Source organism: Phoca vitulina, unplaced genomic scaffold (genome assembly GCF_004348235.1).
Source record: "Phoca vitulina isolate PV1807 unplaced genomic scaffold, GSC_HSeal_1.0 scaffold58, whole genome shotgun sequence".
Classification (NCBI taxonomy): Eukaryota; Metazoa; Chordata; class Mammalia; order Carnivora; family Phocidae; genus Phoca; species Phoca vitulina.
Window position 1 is genome coordinate 5,449,392 of NW_022589761.1, and position 18,862 is coordinate 5,468,253.

Consider the following 18,862-nt stretch of genomic DNA (forward strand, 5'->3'; position numbering starts at 1 on the left):
GTATGGATCGTCCAGAGTGAATCAAGGCCAAGGTTTAATCCGGTATTGGCAAATGCTGAAGAATAAGGGGTTTTGAGTCTCCTAGGTCTGATTTGAATCCATGTAAACTGTGAAATGGCCAGGTCACCCAATTTCTCCGTCCTTCAGATTGCTAGCTACAACATAGGGGTGACGGGAAGGTGGAAGGTAATTTACAGCATTTGTGAAAACCTATACTTAGATATAAAAGGTTTTGCTCATGATGGGTGCTCAATGAATTCTGCTTGCAGGAAGAAATATTTCATAATATTCGTTCCCTCGGCACAAGGAACATAGCTTACTCGTTGACGCAACCCCAGATCTTGCTCAATGCCAAGACACACTATGGCCACAAGAAAAATCTTCCAAATGAATAAATAAATGGATGATACAGTAAATAAAGAGGTCATGAGCCTAAAAGTGATAGCAGGGGGAGCCAAAAGCGAAAATGTCATCTGGCCTTGGGTGTGCAGTTGGTGAGGTTGTGGTGTCCTGCCTTCTCCGAACTATAAGTTGTCGTGGAAAACAGTGCACGTATGTAGGAGACCATTGGCATTTTCTCTCAAGATGAGGGCGCTTGAGTGGGTTTTTTATGTCTAAGAGACCTTAGTTTTACCTTATCTATGAACGATCTCATCATCGTCTTTGCCCATTTTTAAACTAGATTGTTGTTTTTCTTATTGATTTTGAGGAGTTCTTTATATATGTGGAAAATTAACCCTTTGTTATATGAAGAGCGATTATTTTTAGCATTCTATTTGTGTTTTTTTTATGGCCTTATGTTCCTGACATCATACATAGAAAGACCACCCCAAAGCTGAGATTAATCTTTAAAAAATACTTTTCCATGCTGACTTACGTATTGCATGGATTCCCGTGCCTTATGTTGAGGCCTCTGCATCATTCGGAATGGGTCCTGATTTGAGAGGATGGCTCTCTATGTCCTACCCTCCTCTGCAGCGCCACTTTCTAAGATGGGCCTGACACCTAGTAGGTACTCAGTGAATATTTGTGGAATGGATGCATAGATTAACACACAGTTCTGCCAGTACATCCTCTCCCGAAACCGTTATTTTCTGTTGCCCATGCTGCTTTACTGCATTTCAGGGGCCTCCGTACTACATATTCTAACATGGCGGCTTGCATCATCCAAGCGTGCAAGCCAGGAATTGAAAGAGACTGCTATTAAGACAGAAGTCACAGTCTTTTGTAACCTAATCATGGAAGTGACATCCCTTCACATTTGCCACATTCCATTGGTTAGAAGCAAGACATGAAGTCAGGCCCCCACTCAAAAGAAGGAACTTACACAAGGGCGTGCCTCCCATTTTTCTTATTTCTCACAGGAAAACTCACTCAGAGCATGTCCCCATAGAGCAAGGTGCATGGATGTTTCTCCAAGAAGGAGACTGTCTGCAGTCTCTCCCCAGGGTGAGAGGCCACTCGGCTCTGATCGCACTGTCTGCCGTCTCCAGGGTGGTTACCTAACTAGCCTTGCTAAATCTTTCTTCGTAATGTGGGGTGGTAACTCAGTATGCCTGGCCCCAGAATCTAGAAAACATCTTCTTTGGCTCTGAAAACCATGGAAGATGTGAACCCAAAAGTCCTGGGAAACAGGTCTGTTTTTCTGGGTGTGTGGTGTTTGGTTCTGGTTTACAGAATGCAAATTTAAAACGTAATGTGTGAAGACAAAAGGAAAGGTCAGGGGTTTGAAGGCAACCTTTGTGGGGAAAACAACTTCTGTTGTCCCATGATATATTGGGTGGATGTGGGTGTGGAGAGGCCAGGCAGAGATACCCAAGTGGCCCCAGCTGCCATTCATCTGCCTTAAAATGTTCTTCTTCCGACGAAACTCAGCCCAGAAATCCTCTTCTGCTCCTGCTGCCCCCTGGATGCTCCAATCAATCAACTGTACTGGGCAAGACTTCTCAGATGCCAACGCTGAGGAGCATTAAGTGGCTTCTGATCTGAGGTCCAGCACTGCCAGAGAAGGAGAGGCCGGAGCTCAAATGAAAGTAAGCCCTTGGCTCGGAGGAAATGCTTCTTCCTGCCACGGGAAGAGCCAGTACATCCTGAGGAAGCCACATGTTTTGCAGAGTCTGAGCTCAGCCTGGCCCAGCGGGGAAGAGCATGAATTTGCAATATTCAGGGATGCAGCGTGTGTCTGAGGCTTTTACCTGAATCCAAACCAGGCTCCAGGGGAGAAGATTTATAGGGGTGATGAAGAGAGTCGGTGTTCCTGTCCACAGATAGAGACACACAGGAAAGAAGCCACGTGGCCAGTGTGGAACTGAATACACCCTTCACTTAGACGCAGGCCCGCGTGCTTGAGCAAGAGCCCTGGTATGTGTGGTCAGTGTGGGCACATGTTTAGGCTGAGAGTGACTGGGGATTCTGATAAAGAGATGACAGGCAGGCAATGAGAGGAGGGGTGGTGTGTTAGTTGTCTACTGCTGCGTAACAAATTACCCCAAGACTTAGTGGCTAGAACAACACATGTGTATTATCCCCCAGGTTCTGTGGGTCAGGAGTCCCGGCATGGCTTAGCTGGGTGCCCTGCCCTGGGTCCCTCCTGCGGCTGCAATGGAGATGCCAGCCAGGGCTGATGTCTCCTCTCTTGGCTCAACCAGGAAGGAGCCACTTTCTGGTTCATTCCTTTCTCCTGGGCTGTCGGACTGAGAGCTTCAGTTCTTCACTGGCTGTCGGCCAGAGGCTGCCTTCGGGTCCTTCTCTCCAGTGTGGTAGCTGTATCATCAAGGTGTTTAAGCCCAGAAGGCACTTGAGAGAGTCCGCTAGCGAGACAGAAGTCGCAGTCTCTGTAATCTAATCACGGGAGCGACATCACATCACCTTTGCCATGTTCTGTTCATTAGAAGCCAGTCACAAGGTCAGGTCCACCCTCAAGGAAGGAAATTACACCAACGACAGGTGGGGGTGGGCATTGCAGGCCCTCTTAGAAGTTGGCCTTCCGCAGGAGAGGATGAATCTGCAGGAAAATACCTATTCTTGAGAACTATTTAAGGAGACAAACTTTTCAATGAATTAAATGGCAAAGAAGAAAAGTTATAAAAATGCCAGTCTTTCTAAAACACATTAGGGCCGATTTCCTGATAGTTTATAAGCACTGAACTTAATTTCTAATGAGATGGCCCTGTAAAAATAGTAAATAATGAAAAATAGGTAACTTGCCTGTAATTAATTGAAACCAGAGGTTCCTCACCACCACCCCACACCTGGTCAAATTCAGAGTATTGTCCCCAGGGGAGAGCCTGAGAGTGTTCCAGTTACCTATGGCCCCATAACAATAAGCCAAAGTTTAGTGGCTTAAAACAACCTTTGTATTGCTTACAGATCTGCAGTTTGGACAGGGGGGTTGGCTCATGTCGGCTGCGCTCAGCATCAGCTGGGGCGGCCTAAAGACACGGAGCTGGAACCTTCTCCAGGTTCGCTCACTCACATGTCTGCAATTGATGCTTCCTCCCAGCGGGGGCGCTGTGGCCAGGACACTTACAGGCGGCCCTTCTATGTGGCTGCTAGAGCTTCCTCACAGCGTGGTGCCTGGGCTCCAGGGATGAGCATCCTGAGAGAAACTGAGGCAGGGTGTACTGCCTTTTATGACTTAGCCTCAAAAGACTCCTAGTGTCATCCCCACCATAGTCTTGGGCCTGCTGGACTCGGGGAGGGAATGTAGATCCCACATCTTGATTGAGGAGTGTCTCCATCATAAGAAGATCATTTTGTAAGAAGGGCACGTAGGATGAGGTCCATCTTTGGAAAATACGATCTGCCACAGAGAGCAAACTAGCCCCCACGCCATCCTTGAGCTTTCATGTCAGTGACAACAGAGCTCATAAGGTGAACAGAAGTGTGTAGTCGTGAGAAATAAGACAGGAGGTGTAATGCTGATAAATAAGAAATACAATCAGGCACCTGGGTGGTGCAGTCAGTTGAGTGTCCGGCTCTTGGTTTTGGCTCTGGTCTGATCTTAGGGTCATGGGATGGAGCCCCCCCATGCCGGGCCCCTCGTTGGGCTCCATGCTGAGTGTGGAGTCTGCTTGGGTTTCTCTCTCCCTCTCCCTTTCCCTCTGCCCCTCCTCTCCTCTCTCTCTCTCTCAAATAAGTAAATAAAATCTTAAAAAAAAAATACAATCCTTTCTCCCTCTTCTCCCATTGAGTGGGAGACTGGGAATAGATCCATCAAAGACATTGTGCAGGGCCACTGTGCCAAGCCTGTGGGCTTGAGAGTCTCACTTGGCCAATTATCGTAAAGCCTATAAAACTTCCTGTATTACTTTTCTATTGCTGCATAACAAATTACCACAAATTTACCAGCTTAAACAACACCCATTTATTACTTCGCAGTTTTGTAGGTCAGGAGTCCAGACAGGTTTGCACGCAAGTTATTGCAACGCTGAAATGAAGACGTCAGTGGCCAGGCTCTGGGGAAGAATCTAGAAATACTCTAGACATTCAATCTATTGGAGGAGGCTTCCAACATCCGTTCTTCTCCGCTGGGGCTGCTAGGGAGGTTTTGACCACCAGAGGGCGCAAGAACCACGAGCCCTGTCGCTTGAGTTCCAGCTCCCCTCGGCCACCGCGGTCCAGGTATCAGCAGCATCAGCGTCGCTTGGGAGCTCGTTAGGAAAGTGGAATCTCAGGCTCCCAAACCAGACCTGCTGAAATCGAAATCTGCGTTTTGTCAAGACCCCCAGGCAATGCGTGTGCACATGCAAGTTCGATGGGCGCTACCTCTCGGTGGTTCTCACTCTTGGCTGCATGTTAGAATCACTGGGGGTGATGGGGGTGGGGGGGGTGAAACCTCCTGATGCAAGAGCTCCCCTCCTCCCAGAGTCTGATTTTAACCACCCTGAGGCCAGAGTGTTAAAGACTCCCCTGAGGATTTTCACGTGCATCCAAGCATGAGATTCTCTGCAAGTCTAGCTCATTCCCGCCTGTAGAGACCCTTGCGTAGGACCAGAGCTGTGCCGGAAGTGGGGGCACACCGCCCGGGTGTAGCCACAGGCAAGGACGCAAAGCCCCAGCCTCAGGGCTCTCCTGGGATGCAAGACCAGACCTCTGGGACCCCCCGGGTTATAGTGAAGTCGGGGCCAATGTGAAACACTGAGGAAGTGTTCTCATATTCGAAGTGCTTCTTTTTTTTTTTTTAATTTTTTTATTGTTATGTTAATCCCCATACATTACATCATTAGTCTTAGATATAGTGTTCCATGATTCATTGTTTGTGCATAACACCCAGTGCTCCATGCAGAATGTGCCCTCCTCAATACCCATCACCAGGCTAACCCATCCTCCCAACCCCCTCCCCTCTAGAACCCTCAGTTTGTTTTTCAGAGTCCATCGTCTCTCATGGTTCTTCTCCCCCTCCGATTTCCCCCCCTTCATTCTTCCCCTCCTGCTACATTCTTCTTCTTCTTTTTTTCTTTCTTAACATATATTGCATTATTTGTTTCAGAGGTACAGATCTGAGATTCAACAGTCTTGCACAATTCACAGCACTTACCAGAACACATACTCTCCCCAGTGTCCATCACCCAGTCACCCCATCCCTCCCACCCCACCCCCCACTCCAGCAACCCTCAGTTTGTTTCCTGAGATTAAGAATTCCTCGTATCAGTGAGGTCATATGATACATGTCTTTCTCTGTTTGACTTATTTCACTCAGCATAATACCCTCCAGTTCCATCCACGTCGTTGCAAATGGCAAGATCTTATTCCTTTTGATGGCTGCATAATATTCCATTGTATATATATACCACATCTTCTTTATCCATTCATCTGTCGATGGACATCTTGGCTCTTTCCACAGTTTGGCTATTGTGGACATTGCTGCTATAAACATCGGGGTGCACGTAGCCTTTCGGGTCCCTACTTTTGTATCTTTGGGGTAAATACCCAGTAGTGCAATTGCTGGATCATATGGTAGCTCTATTTTCAACTTTTTGAGGAACCTCCCGAAGTGCTTCTAAGACCCGATTCAAACAGCAACTCCTCAGACAGAAATTCTAGTTCCCCTGCCTCGTGCTTGGTGATAGTACTTCTTGGTCGGGGCTCCCTGATCATGATGCTGCCGCCTGGTTGCCACCTTGAAAGCAGGAAACGTGTTGATTCTCCCCTGCAGAGTGTCTGCTCAAGGAAGCACCATCCACAAGGCTAGTGACCCGGACAGCCCCCCTGCTGGTGGTGGACCTGCCGCCCCCCTCCCCGCTGATGGTGGAACCTGTGAGGAGGAGTTCAAGAAAGAAGGTACCTGGAGGATAGAGGAGCTCAGCCGTGTTAGGAGGGACTTTTTTTTTTTTTTTAATCTTTTTCTTTGGGGGGGCGCGGAGGAGGGGAGAGAGAGGAGAATCTTCAGCAGGCTCCACGCCCAGCTTAGAGTTGGAGGTGGGGCTCGGTCTCAGGACCCTGAGATCATGACCCAAGCTGAAATCAAGGATCAGTTGCCCAACCGACTGAGCCACCCAGGCACCCCTAGGAGGGACTTTTAAAAACCTTCTCCTTCCCCATTTAAGAGGCGTTTTGCAATCCCAATGCCCTTTTAGGTACACTACTTTATTTTCACTGTACCTAGACCCAGCCGCCTGAGCTGAGACTAGGTTAAGGACACAAATGTGGGAAACAGAGTGACAGAGGTGAGTGGGTAAGCTAAAGTTTGCCAGGATGAGTCAGGCAGAATTAGGACAAGAAATCATTTTATGAAATGTCCTCATTTGCTAAGTGCTATTTCCAGGATGTGGCAATATCCGACTTCTGACTGTTCTTTCCTCACTGTTCCAGAGCATTTCTGGGGACTTTAGCGTTGTCCTTCCTTCTCCATTCTCCTTCCCCAAATTAAGGGTTTGTTTTTTCATTCTAGAATTCTCAGTTAATCTCCTATTAAATGTCCACTGACTTCTATGATTTCTCATGTTCAATAGAAGGTTCACCAAGGATTCGGTAAATTCTCAATATATGCTAGCAATAATAGTAACGATTTCATTGTAGCTTTCTTGAATGCAAGGAACTGATTTCCTGTTGTATCTCCAGGATTTTAACAAAATATTTGTGGGATGAATGAATCACGAATCAAGTGGAGGGATTTGCCAAGTTAAGGGCGGGGGGTGGGAAGCAGAGAGAGAAAAGCAATCCAGCCTTGGGCGTGTAAGTGCCATGGTGGGCGCGGGCCAAGCTCTGACCCAGAGCCCTGAGAGATGGCATGTGTAGACACACTGTCAGCACCATGGAAGAGAGCTGGGTTCATCTTCTCAAATAATGGCCAATGCTCTGCTTCCTACTCCCTTTTCCTGTTCCTCTCTATGGTGCAGAAAAAGGAAGTTAAAGTCTGGATGTATTTCCTGCTCACAGGAAATGCTGTAAAGTTCTTTTTTTTTTTTTTTAAGATTTTATTTATTTATTTGAGAGAGAGAGAGAGAGAAAGAGAGAGGGTGAGCCCAAGCAGAGGGGAAGGGAGAGGGAAAGCGAGAATTTCAAGCAGACTCCTCACTGAGCATGGAGCCCCATGTGGGGCTCGATCTCATGACCCTGAGATCATGACCTGAGCTGAAACCAAGAATCTGATGACGCTCAACCCACTGAACCACCCAGGCATCAGTGCTGTGAAGTTCTTAGAAGAGTTCAGGGAACCTCCAGATGTTGACTCTGTCAGTAGGGCCTTCCAGCTCTTTCTTCTGTCAAGTGCCTTACTCCTCTTGGGTAGAAATCCTTCTCCTTCCTGGGTCCCCAAACAACCCCCCGCCACCCAGATGTTTGAGGAGGGATGGAACGATGTGCTCTGCCTTCATCCCATGTTTCTGCTCTGAGGCTCCACCCCAGGTCCCTCTCCCTCGACCCACTACACTTGCCCTTCCCCTATTGCTTCCCTCGCACCATCTCCCACATCCCAGTGAAAGGAAAGAAAAGCTTCGTTTCTCTATTCACGGATCACAGGAGGAAGCTTCCATGAGTGCATGTATGAAAAGACAGAGTATTATGACTAGAGAAGTTTAAAAATGCATAATAATATTTATGTACATTATTAATAGTTCCATCACATGGATTCCTAGAATTAAAATTATTGGGCTGAACAAATGCAGACCTTTTAAATTTTTATGTTGATCAAAGTTATACATACACGTAGTAGAAAAGATAAAATAATTCGGCATGCAGTTGTCTTCTCCACCTCATGCCTTCTCATCCTTGATTCTACTCTCCAGAATCAACCACTCTCTTTTAGTGGACACTTCTGTTTTAATCTTCATGTTTACAAATAGAACGTTTATACACAGTCTTGATTTTTTTAGCTGTATATATTACCCATTGACTTTTTACTGGATGATGATAAATTAGCTCTTACACATATAATTACATACTACACACATCCTTTCCCACACACCAATATCCTTCCCTTCCATCCAACCTCCCAAGGTTGTTATTTCATGATCTTTATGAAATCAACATTCAGTGATTCTATGATTATGATTAGAAAAATGTTAGTCAGAGCTGAGCTATGTAGTGTGCTGTGATTTACATCTTGTCCCCATGCAAGCTTTTTGTTTTTCTTTACAACTGGAGTTAACATTTGCCTTTTTTTCCCCCCCTTTGAATCATTTAACCTCCAACATCTCTGTTCTTCTGCTCCAATCTGGACTGGCTGCTCTTTCACAGGCTGCAGAATTCTCTCACTGGGACTTCCCTTCACCATCTTGCTAGGTTGATTCCCCCATTTTCTCCCTCCTGGTTTATTCCCTTGTTTTTTGGTGGAAATATCTTCTAGAAGCTTCTTGAGAAAGAGTCTTGGGAGGCAATTTTTTGAGACATCATATGTCTGAAAATGTCTAATCCCATTTCCTACTGATTGATAGTTTGGTGTTCTTCCAACTATAATCCTTCAACTGTAATTTTTTTTTTCTTTCTGGAAACTTTTAGAACTGATGTTCTGAAGTATCATTATTGTATCTTAACAGTTGTGCTCCACACTCTGTAGGTCCTTCCAATTTTCAGTTGTGGGATTTTCCTTGTAATATTTCTTTAATAATTTCTTCACTACTGTGTTTTCTGTTTTCTCTTCTTCTGGAATTTCTGGAATTATCCTCTAATTTTCTTATCTTTTCTCTTACTATCCATTATGCCTTGTATTCTACTTTCTAGGAGTTTTCCTTTGGTTTAACACTTACAGTGTATATACCATCCATCAGTTAAAGGAGGTGCTTTTCTATTTCCATATTACTGTGAGTTTTTGATCATGAATCAATGTAGAATTTTTTGGAATGCTTTTTTTTGCATCTTTTGATCTCTTAATATATTGAATTACATTTATCGATTTTCTTTGTTAAACCATCCTTGCATTCATAGCATAAACCTAACTGCAGGATTCAGTCTGCTAATATTTTGTTTGGGATTTTTTGCATCTATGCTTATGAGTATAATTTTCCTTTCTCATAATGAAATTGCATATTTTAGTATCAAGGTAATGCTAGCCTTATAAAATGAGTTGGGAGAGGGGTGCCTGGGTGGCTCAGTCCTTAAGCATCTGCCTTCGGCTCAGGTCATGATCCCAGGGTCCTAGGATCGAGCCCCGCATCGGGCTCCCTGCTCAGCAGGAGGCCTGCTTCTCCCTCTCCCACTCCCCCTGCTTGTGTTCCCTCTCTCGCTGTCTCTCTCTCTGTCAAATAAATAAATAAATAAAATCTTTAAAAAAAAAATCTCCTCTAAAAAAATAAAAAATAAATAAAGTGAGTTGGGAGAGCTCTCTTCGCTTTTCTTTCTGGAAAATAGTTTGTATAAAATTGGAATTACTTTTTCCTAGTATGTTTGGCAGAACTCGCTGTTAAAAACCATTTGGTCTGTGTTTTTGTGTGTGTGGTCTGATGGGAGAGTTCAGGGAGCAGTGCCAGTAATTAAACTTTTTTTTTTTTTTTAGTAAGTTCTTTTTTTTTTCTTTTAAGATTTTATTTATTTGAGAGAGTGAGAGAGAGAGAGCACAAGCAGTGGGGAGGGGTAGAGGAGAGGGAGAAACAGACTCCATGCTGAGCAGGAGCCAGATGCGGGACTGGATCCCAGGACCCCGGGATCTTGACCTGAACCGAAGGCAGACACAACCGACTGAGCCATCCAGGTGCCCCTAAACTTATTTTGTTTTCAAAGATTTTATTTATTTATTTGACAGAGAGATAGAGAGAGAGCACAAGTAGGCAGAGAGGCAGGCAGAGGGAGAGGGAGCCCAATGCGGGGCTCGATCCCGGGACCCTGGGATCATGACCTGAGCTGAAGGCAGATGCTTAACCGACTGAGCCACCCAGGCGCCCCCCTAAACTTATTTTTAAGTTAAAAATTTTCACCAGTAATTAAACTTATTTCATTTACTTGTTATATGACCATTTATATTTTGTATTTCTTTTTTTTAAAGATTTATTCATTTATTAGGGGGGGTAGGGGCAGAGGGAGAGGGAAAGAGAATCTCAAGCAGATTCCATGCTAAGCATGGAGCCCAACCTGGGGCCCGATCACACAACCCTGAGATCACAACCTGAGCTGAAACCAAGAGTTGGATGCTTAACTGACTGAGCTACCCAGGCACCCCTATATTTTGTATTTGTTATTGAATCCATTTTGGTGAATTTTAGTTTTTTCCTGGAAATTAGTCCATTGCATCTAAGTTATGAAATATGTTGACAAAAAGTTGACCATAATACACCCTGTCATTTTAATAACTGTAGCATCGGTATCTTTGTTCCTTGTACTAATTTTTAATTTGGAATGTTTGTGCCTTCTCTCTTTGTTTTTTCCCCTAATCAATCTTTCCAAAGTTTTGTCATTTTATCTTTTTCAAGAACCAACTTATGACTTTTACTCTTCTCTATTGTATCCTGGTTTTCTATTTTAATTTTCTGCTCTTACCTTTATTATCTCCTTCCTCATATAGTCCCAGGATTTATTTTTCTATCTCTTTTCCGTCTTTTAATTTGGTTGCTTACTTCATTAAATAGCATTTAAGGCTATAATTTTCTTTCAGGTTTTTATATGTGGCATTTTCATTATTGTTAGTTCTGTATATTTTCTAATTTCTCTTATGGTTTCTTCTTTGACTAGTGAATTATTTTTTCTTAAAGATTTCATTTATTTATTTGACAGAGAGAGAGAGACAGCGAGAGAGGGAACACAAGCAGGGGGAGTGGGAGAGGGAGAAGCAGGCGTCCCGCGGAGCAGGGAGCCCGATGCGGGGCTCGATCCCAGGACCCTGGGATCATGACCAGAGCTGAAGGCAGATGGAATTCTGGTGCCCCAGAATAGGTAGTGTTTTGCTCAGTGAACAAAAGAGCTGAGAGTGGCCCCAGGGGGCTTGTCATGTGGATCTGCGAACCTCATCAGTGGCAGTGGGCCCCTCGGAGAGCCGTGTCCCACCCAGAGCTCTCTGTTCCTCTAGCGGCCTGAGCGTCTGCTTCTGCAGCCAGCTTCCCACCTCCTGTCCCTCCCCTCCTCAGGCTTGCAGGGGTGAGGACAGTTGTTTCCTATTAAATTAGCCATACTTAATGTTAAAAAATATATATTTTTAAATAACCCCCCCCAAAAAGGGTGCGTAATCCCAATACATAAAACAGAAACAAAGCAAAACAAAACAAAACAACCCTACCAAAGCTGCCTTGTTTGGAGGGCCCTCCAAAATGGAGGTAGAGCAAAATGAAATCCTTCCAGTTCCTCCCTTGGCCTCTGCAAGCTTGCATCGCCTTCTTATTTTAAGAATTTGCCTAATAAGTGATGTGGAAAAACACTCCAAACTAAACCCAACCGCCATGGGGACATGACCAGCATTCTACAATTCTTACATTGCTCCTCGCCCTATTTCCCTAGCACCTGTTCTCCAGCATCTTGGGAGTGTGGTTGTTGAAATCATGATCCATAGACGCTCATTCAAACACCACCACCACCACCACCACCACCACCACCCTGCCCTGGAACATATAATAAAAACTAAAACATCGATTGGGCATTCACTGTGTGCTCGAGCCCAGGCTAAGCATTTCACTTATCAGATATCTTATCAGAGTCTCTCAAAACCCCTTGAGGTGGGCGATCACGTTTGCCACACGTCATAGGGGAAGGCTGTAAACTCACGGACTACAGGGATTGTGTCTCTGTCGGCCTCTTGATCCCCGTTTTCCAGAAGAGCAGCTGACAACGTGGGTGTCAGTGGGTAGGGGGGACAGCCTAGAACATCACTGCAATTTATCAGAAGACTCCCCATCATCGCTGCTGAAAGGAAGCCTCCAATCTGGAAGTTTCCTTGAAGAGTTCCCAGTCCTGGGGAAACACAGATGGACCTTCCACGGGGCATTGCTGGTTGCTCCCAAAGCAGCTATGAGTCCTACAGAAAATGTTATACTTGGTCCCAGCAACTCCTTGCAGCAATGAACCCAAATGGTCAGAAAAAAATGCGATTTTTCAGGTTTTGAGAAGCAGCGCAGACCACTTTTTCTTAGACTGGGTTTTGGGCCCCTCCTTTTCGTTTCTAGAGTGGGAATAAAATATATAAAATTAGAAGGCAAAACAGAAAACTATGCGCTGGGGAGAAGGAAGAAATCTTTGGGAGTTTCTGGTTGACAACATGCAAAACGAAACAAAACAAAACAAACAACCCTCTTCCTCCCTCCTGCCCTGTTTTTGTGAAGGCGCCGATCCGCGGGCAGCTCAAGGTACGCCAGGCTTCCTCCCCAGAGAGCCCAAGTTTAGGGGCAGGTCATAGTCTTGGGCTGGGTGTCTTTGCTGTGACAGGAACAGCAATGATACTTCCATCCAAGATGCTGAACAGACAAAGCAGAGAAGTTCATGAGAAACGGAGGCTCCCGCAGCTCTGACTGGGAGGTCAAGGTGGAGGGCGGCCGGCGGGGAACTGTCCAGCTTGCCTCACGGCAGCTGGTTTCCACCTGGCGCACATCTGGTTTGTAGAAACGGAACTCGGTCTTGCCCAAAGGGAGGACTCTCAGGATGTAGGCAAGGAATGGAAGGCGGGGGGGACATCAGAGAATTTGGGACTTTCCAGGGTGGAGAGTGTGGGAAGGAATTTGCTAAAATCAGACACGCTGGGGAAGAAACCTTACGCACAGAGAGTGTGGGAGAGATTTGGTAAGGAGTCAAGATTTCCCAACCCCACGTGGGCACGCTCCGAGAAGAAATCAGAAGTCACAGTTCATTGGAAACAGATAGATACCGTCAGGAAATCTTGAAGTATCTGGGGAATGCAAATATCACACTATTGCTTATTATTTGTCAGAAATACATAAGCCCACACTCTCTTGAGCACCAACGTAGGAGTAGAAAGTGGAACAGTCAGCATAGATTCTATCTGTATGCCAAATCTTCGAGTGGAAAAATACTACAGAAAGGACACAAAATCTGGACTCCTCAACCCACCATCACATCCCAGCTGGAAGGAGACGCCAGTGGGCAGTCTCAGGACCCTGCTGCTCCCCTGACTGAAGGGAAGGCAGAAATAATGGACAAGAGGCAGGTGGTTTTCAACCATAGATCTTTTTTTTTTTTTTTTTTTTTAAGATTTTATTTATTTATTTGACAGAGAGAGACACAGCGAGAGAGGGAACACAAGCAGGGGGAGTGGGAGAGGGAGAAGCAGGCTTCCCGCGGAGCAGGGAGCCCGATGCGGGGCTCGATCCCAGGACCCTGGGATCATGACCTGAGCCGAAGGCAGACGTTTAACGACTGAGCCACCCAGGCGCCCCAACCATAGATCTTTTAGGATGGAGAAACACGGAGGGGGCCTCACATGGGGTGTTCTTAGGTGGCCTTGCCCCGAGATTTCATTTCCACACACCAGCCCCTCCCATGTCTCCAAGGACATTAGGTTCTAATGAGTTTCCTTCTCTCCACAGCCCCGACACCAACCATGAATCTTAGTCAGAAATCTGTCTGCAAAGGCAGAGATCAGGAAAGGTATAAACAACGCTGACTGCAAGCCCAATTCCCCACGTAGCTCAACCCCTAAGAAAGAATCTTAAGCCAACCGGGGCACCTGGGTGGCTCATTCGGTTAAACGTCTGCCTTCAGCTCAGGTCATGATCCCAGGGTCCTGGGATCAAGCCCCGCGTCGGGCTCCCTGCTCAGCGGGAAGCCTGCTTCTCCCTCTCCCACTCCCCCTGCTTGTGTTCTCTCTCTCGCTGTGTCTCTCCCTGTCAGATAAATAAAATCTTAAAAAAAAAAAAAAAAGAATCTTAAGCCAACCTTGATGTTTCTTGAGGACAATAATCCTGTGCAGGGACAATAATCCTGTGGGTTCTGGGAACAGATGTTCCAGGTGAGGTGAGGGACATCTTGACAGCTAGATGATTTGGGGTGGGTGACCTCCACCAACACACCCGGGGACGCCCAGGCCAGCCCTGACCTCTGTTTGTCCAGCTGCCTACTGGACCTGTCCATCTGGAGGTTCTGTAGGCACATCTCCAACCTGTTTTCCTAAATAGAAACTCTTAATGTGTTTCAGCAAAACATTTTATTTCAATCTTCCACTCCCCCTTCAGTGTCAAACCACAGGCTGAGCCTCACGCTGGGCCCCACTCCTAAATATGAACTGACAAGCAAGGATCATGCACAGTTGAGGAAAGCATCTAACACAAAAGCCAAGAGACTCTTTTTTAAGATTTTATTTATTTCTTTGACAGAGAGAGACACAGCGAGAGAGAGAACACAAGCAAGGGGAGTGGGAGAGGGAGAAGCAGCTTCCCGCTGAGCAGGGAGCCCGATGCGGGGCTCGATCCCAGGACCCTGGGATCATGACCTGAGCCGAAGGCAGAGACTCAACCAACTGAGCCACCCAGGCGCCCCAAAAGCCAAGAGACTCCTAGAAGAGCAAGGTGGGAGGACTTTCCATCCCAGATACATCAAGACTAATTGTAAAGCCATAAATATAATTAGGATAATTAAGTATATATAATTAAGGTAGTGTGGATTTTGCAGAGGGATAGACCAGTAGACCAAGGAAGCTCCGAAACACCCAGGGATGGATGGATGGATGGATGGATGGATGGATGCTTGATGTCCAACAGAGAGGAGTACAAGGAGACACGTGAACCAATGTTCATAGCAGCACTATTTTTAATAGCCCAAACTGAGAAGCCCTCAAATGTCCATCAACATAATTGATAAGTAGTGGTATTTAACCACAATTTATTTTATCAGCACCATATCAATACTATATGATACTAAAAATGAACCAATTTCAGCTGTACTCGATAAGGTGAATGACTCACAAACGTAATGTTAAATGAAAAAAAGCCAAATACAAAAGAATTCAAGTGTTATTCTACTTGTATGAAGCTCAGAAATAGTCAAAACTAAACTAGGGCTTCGGGGAATATGCGCCTAAGTGGTAAAACTAAAGAAAAGCCAAGGAAGGGATTTTCAGAGAGGTCAGGGTATACTTTTCTTTGTGGGGAGAAGGGGTTTGAGTGAGAAGGCATTTGTGGTTTCTGGGGGTGCTGGCAATATGCTTTTTCTTGGCCTGGATGGTGGGTCTGTGGGTTCTTCCTTTATAATTATATATTAAGCCATGCACTTATATTTTATTTTTAATTTTATGTTTTAGAGAGACAGCACGTGCACGTGTGCACGAAAGCTGGGAGGGGCGGAGGGAAGGGGGAGAGAGAGAATCTCAAGCAGACTCCCTGCTCAGTGCAGAGCCCAATGCGGGGCTCCATCCCACGACCCTGAGATCATGACCTGAGCCGAAATCAACAGTCGGACGCTTACCTGACTGAGCCACCCAGGCGCCCCTTAAGCCATACATTTATATTTTATGCTCTTTCCTGTGTGTATTCTCTGTCACAAAAAGATCTTTTGTAAACATGAAATACCAAGGGAAAAAAATCTAGCAGAAGATATGAAAGTGGGGGGAGGGAGAATTGAAGGAGGGGGTCCAAAGTTACAAAATTCCAGTTATCAGATAACTCTGCGCTAGAGATGCAAGGTACAACGTGACAACCATAGTAAATACGCTGTGTGATAGGAAAGTTGTTGAGAGTAGATCCTAAGAGTTCTCTCCACAAGGAGAAAATTATTTTTCTTTCTTTTCTTCTTTCTTTCTTTTTTTTCTTTTTAAAGATTTATTTATTTGAGAGACAGCAAGAGAGAGAGTGTGAACAGGGGGATGGAGAGGAGGAGGGGGAAGCAGACTCCCCACTGAGCGTGAAGCATGGAGCCCAATGCAGGGCTGAATGAGGGGCTCGATGTGGGACCCGATCCCAGGACCCTGAGATCATGACCTGAGCCAAAGTCAGACGCTCAACCGACTGAGCCACCCAGGCGCCCCTCTTTTCTTTTTACTGTTTCTCCATGAGAAGAAGAACATTAGCCGAACCTAGTGTGGTGATCATTTCACAATAGATATGTCAGACCATCATGCTGTACATCTTAAATTACACAGTGATGTACGTCAATTACTTCTCAGTAACAGTGGTAAAAAAGATAAGAAAGAACTTTCCAAGAAAAATTCTTTCTCGAAAGTACGTAACACATGGTGGTGACGCCTACACACAACTCTGAGTTTACTTGACACCACTGAACTTCACACCTAGAAATGGTTCCGATGGTAACTTTTATGTGTATTTTGCCCCAATTAAGAAAAATTCCTCAACACCCAGAGAGTGACGTTAAAACCTCCCTAAATACTTGGAGAGTGACCCCATGTGGACATGTCAGAAAACTCAGTATTGCAAAGATACCCCCCAATTGTTGGTTATAGTGTAACAATCAACTTCCCATTGTTGATTTTTTTCCCCCTTGGAACTTGACAAGCTGACTCTGGTCCAAGAGGAACGAGACAGGGAGCCTTGCTCACCACACATCAAGACTTCCTTTAACGCTCAAGTCCTGAAGGCAACATCTCAGACCCAGGGCTGGACGGAAGATCCACAGAACCGACCTGAGCGCCCAGAGACACACACGCCCAGGGGAGGCATGGGGGGGCCGGGCCATCAGTGGGACGCTGGCTAACTGGAGAGGTCCCCCGAAAGAACGCACCCGGCAGCTTTAGTCATCAAAACCGAAAGCCAGAAACAGCCTGCTGTCCATGGGCAGGGAAGACGGATACAGCAATTGTGGTGTATTCCCACAAAGGAAGGTAGCGTCATAGCAAAATTGGATGAAGCATCACTACCCCTGTGGCTGAACCTGAGAAATCGTGTTGAGCGAGGAGAGCAAGTCACAGATGACACACGGCATGGTTCCGCTGCATAAAGCTCGAGAGCAAGTAAAACTAAAAAATGTATTGTTTAGGGATGCATACCAATGTGATTTGAAAAAACGGTTAAAAATGTGAGGGAATGAGAACTGTCAAGTGAGGGGTGATGGAGAATTCTGGAAGGGAAGTGGGGTGGGGTGGGGGAGGGGCCCAAGGTAGTCACAGGGGTACTCACGAGGGATGTGCTGGTTCTCAAACTGGGTGGGGGGGCTATGGGGCTCACTTTATTGTTATGCTTTATAACTCAAGTCTATGATGCAGACACTTTTTAGTATGTATCAATTATCATGTAATAAAAATGGGAAAGGAAGAGAACGGTGCCCAGTCCTAAGCCATGGAGAATACCAGTTTCTACAGACCAGGGAACGGAGAGGGTTGTGCAAAAAAAGATGAGCTGGTGCTGCCAATGAGGTAGGAGGAGAGCCAGAAACTGGGGCATCCCAGAGGCAGAGAGAACCTCCCAGAAGGACGAGGGGTCTCCTGGGTTGTAGCTTCTAAGAGCAGGGCGGGAAGAAGAGGACTGGAAAACATCCCAGATTTGGTCCCTTGGGGGAGACCCCTGGGCTTGGAGGAGCGGTTCTGGGGGAATAGTGGGGACGGACAGAAGCTACATTGTGGCTGGCTGCTGACCAACAGGAGAGATGGACCAGCGGAGACCACCAGGTGGTCGAGAGGGAAAGGCAGGACGGCTGACTTCAGCCTCCGCTGTGGTGTGGGCGCCCCACCCCCACTCCATCTCTTCTCTCAGGAACAGCTGGTCAGAGGGGAACACGACTCCGGCCAGACATGCAATTCTGGCCACAAGGCTGTGACTCTGATACAGCCAGAACTCCCAGGGGGAGGGGAGGGCCTGGTCTCTTGTCCTTACCCTGGAAGTCCGGACCCTGTGGGGACAGAAGGAGGAGAAAACCAGAAGGTATGGATGTTGGGGTGCCTGGGAAGGGCCCTGGGGTCTGGGCCTGGCCTGTAAGGGTCCGGGTCTCTTCCACAAGCCAGGACAAACCCTCTCTGGGTCCCACAGGTCCTCCTTCCCTATTCCCTGGGCAGGCGGGCATCAAGCAGCCCTTTCTGTGTTCTGCTGTGTGGACAGACAGACACCGGTTTGATGTCCCCAGACCCAGGTGGCTCGTCATATCACAGCCACAGTGCAAGAACTGGCCTGGCTTCCTCCCAGCCGGCCACCCTCCCTTTGTTTGCTCTGGGAAGGGCAATTGCCGAGCAAACAGGGAAGGGAAATCCCAGATTCCGTCTCCTCACCGTTTCCTAGGCCCCGAGGCCTCTGGCTCCCTCCTGGCCTCGCGTGTGTGTGGAAGGGAGCTAGGGTCGCCGGTGTATAGAAAACCCAGGCCTTGGCCTCGGCGAATGCTCAGACAAAATAAACCCCAACCCAGGGGCATGAGCCCCACATATCAGAGCTCTCTGACGCCGCCCAGCCACCAGAGGATGTGGGCGTCAGGATTTCCAGTTTCCAGAAGAGGAAACTGAGGCTCAGGGTCATGAAGAGAGGACCCTGACAGAGGTGGGAATCCCACCCAGACCTCTCTGACCCTCAGCTCGGCTGTCTTCTTAGGCGAACAGTGGGGGAGTGGTGAGAGGCAGGCT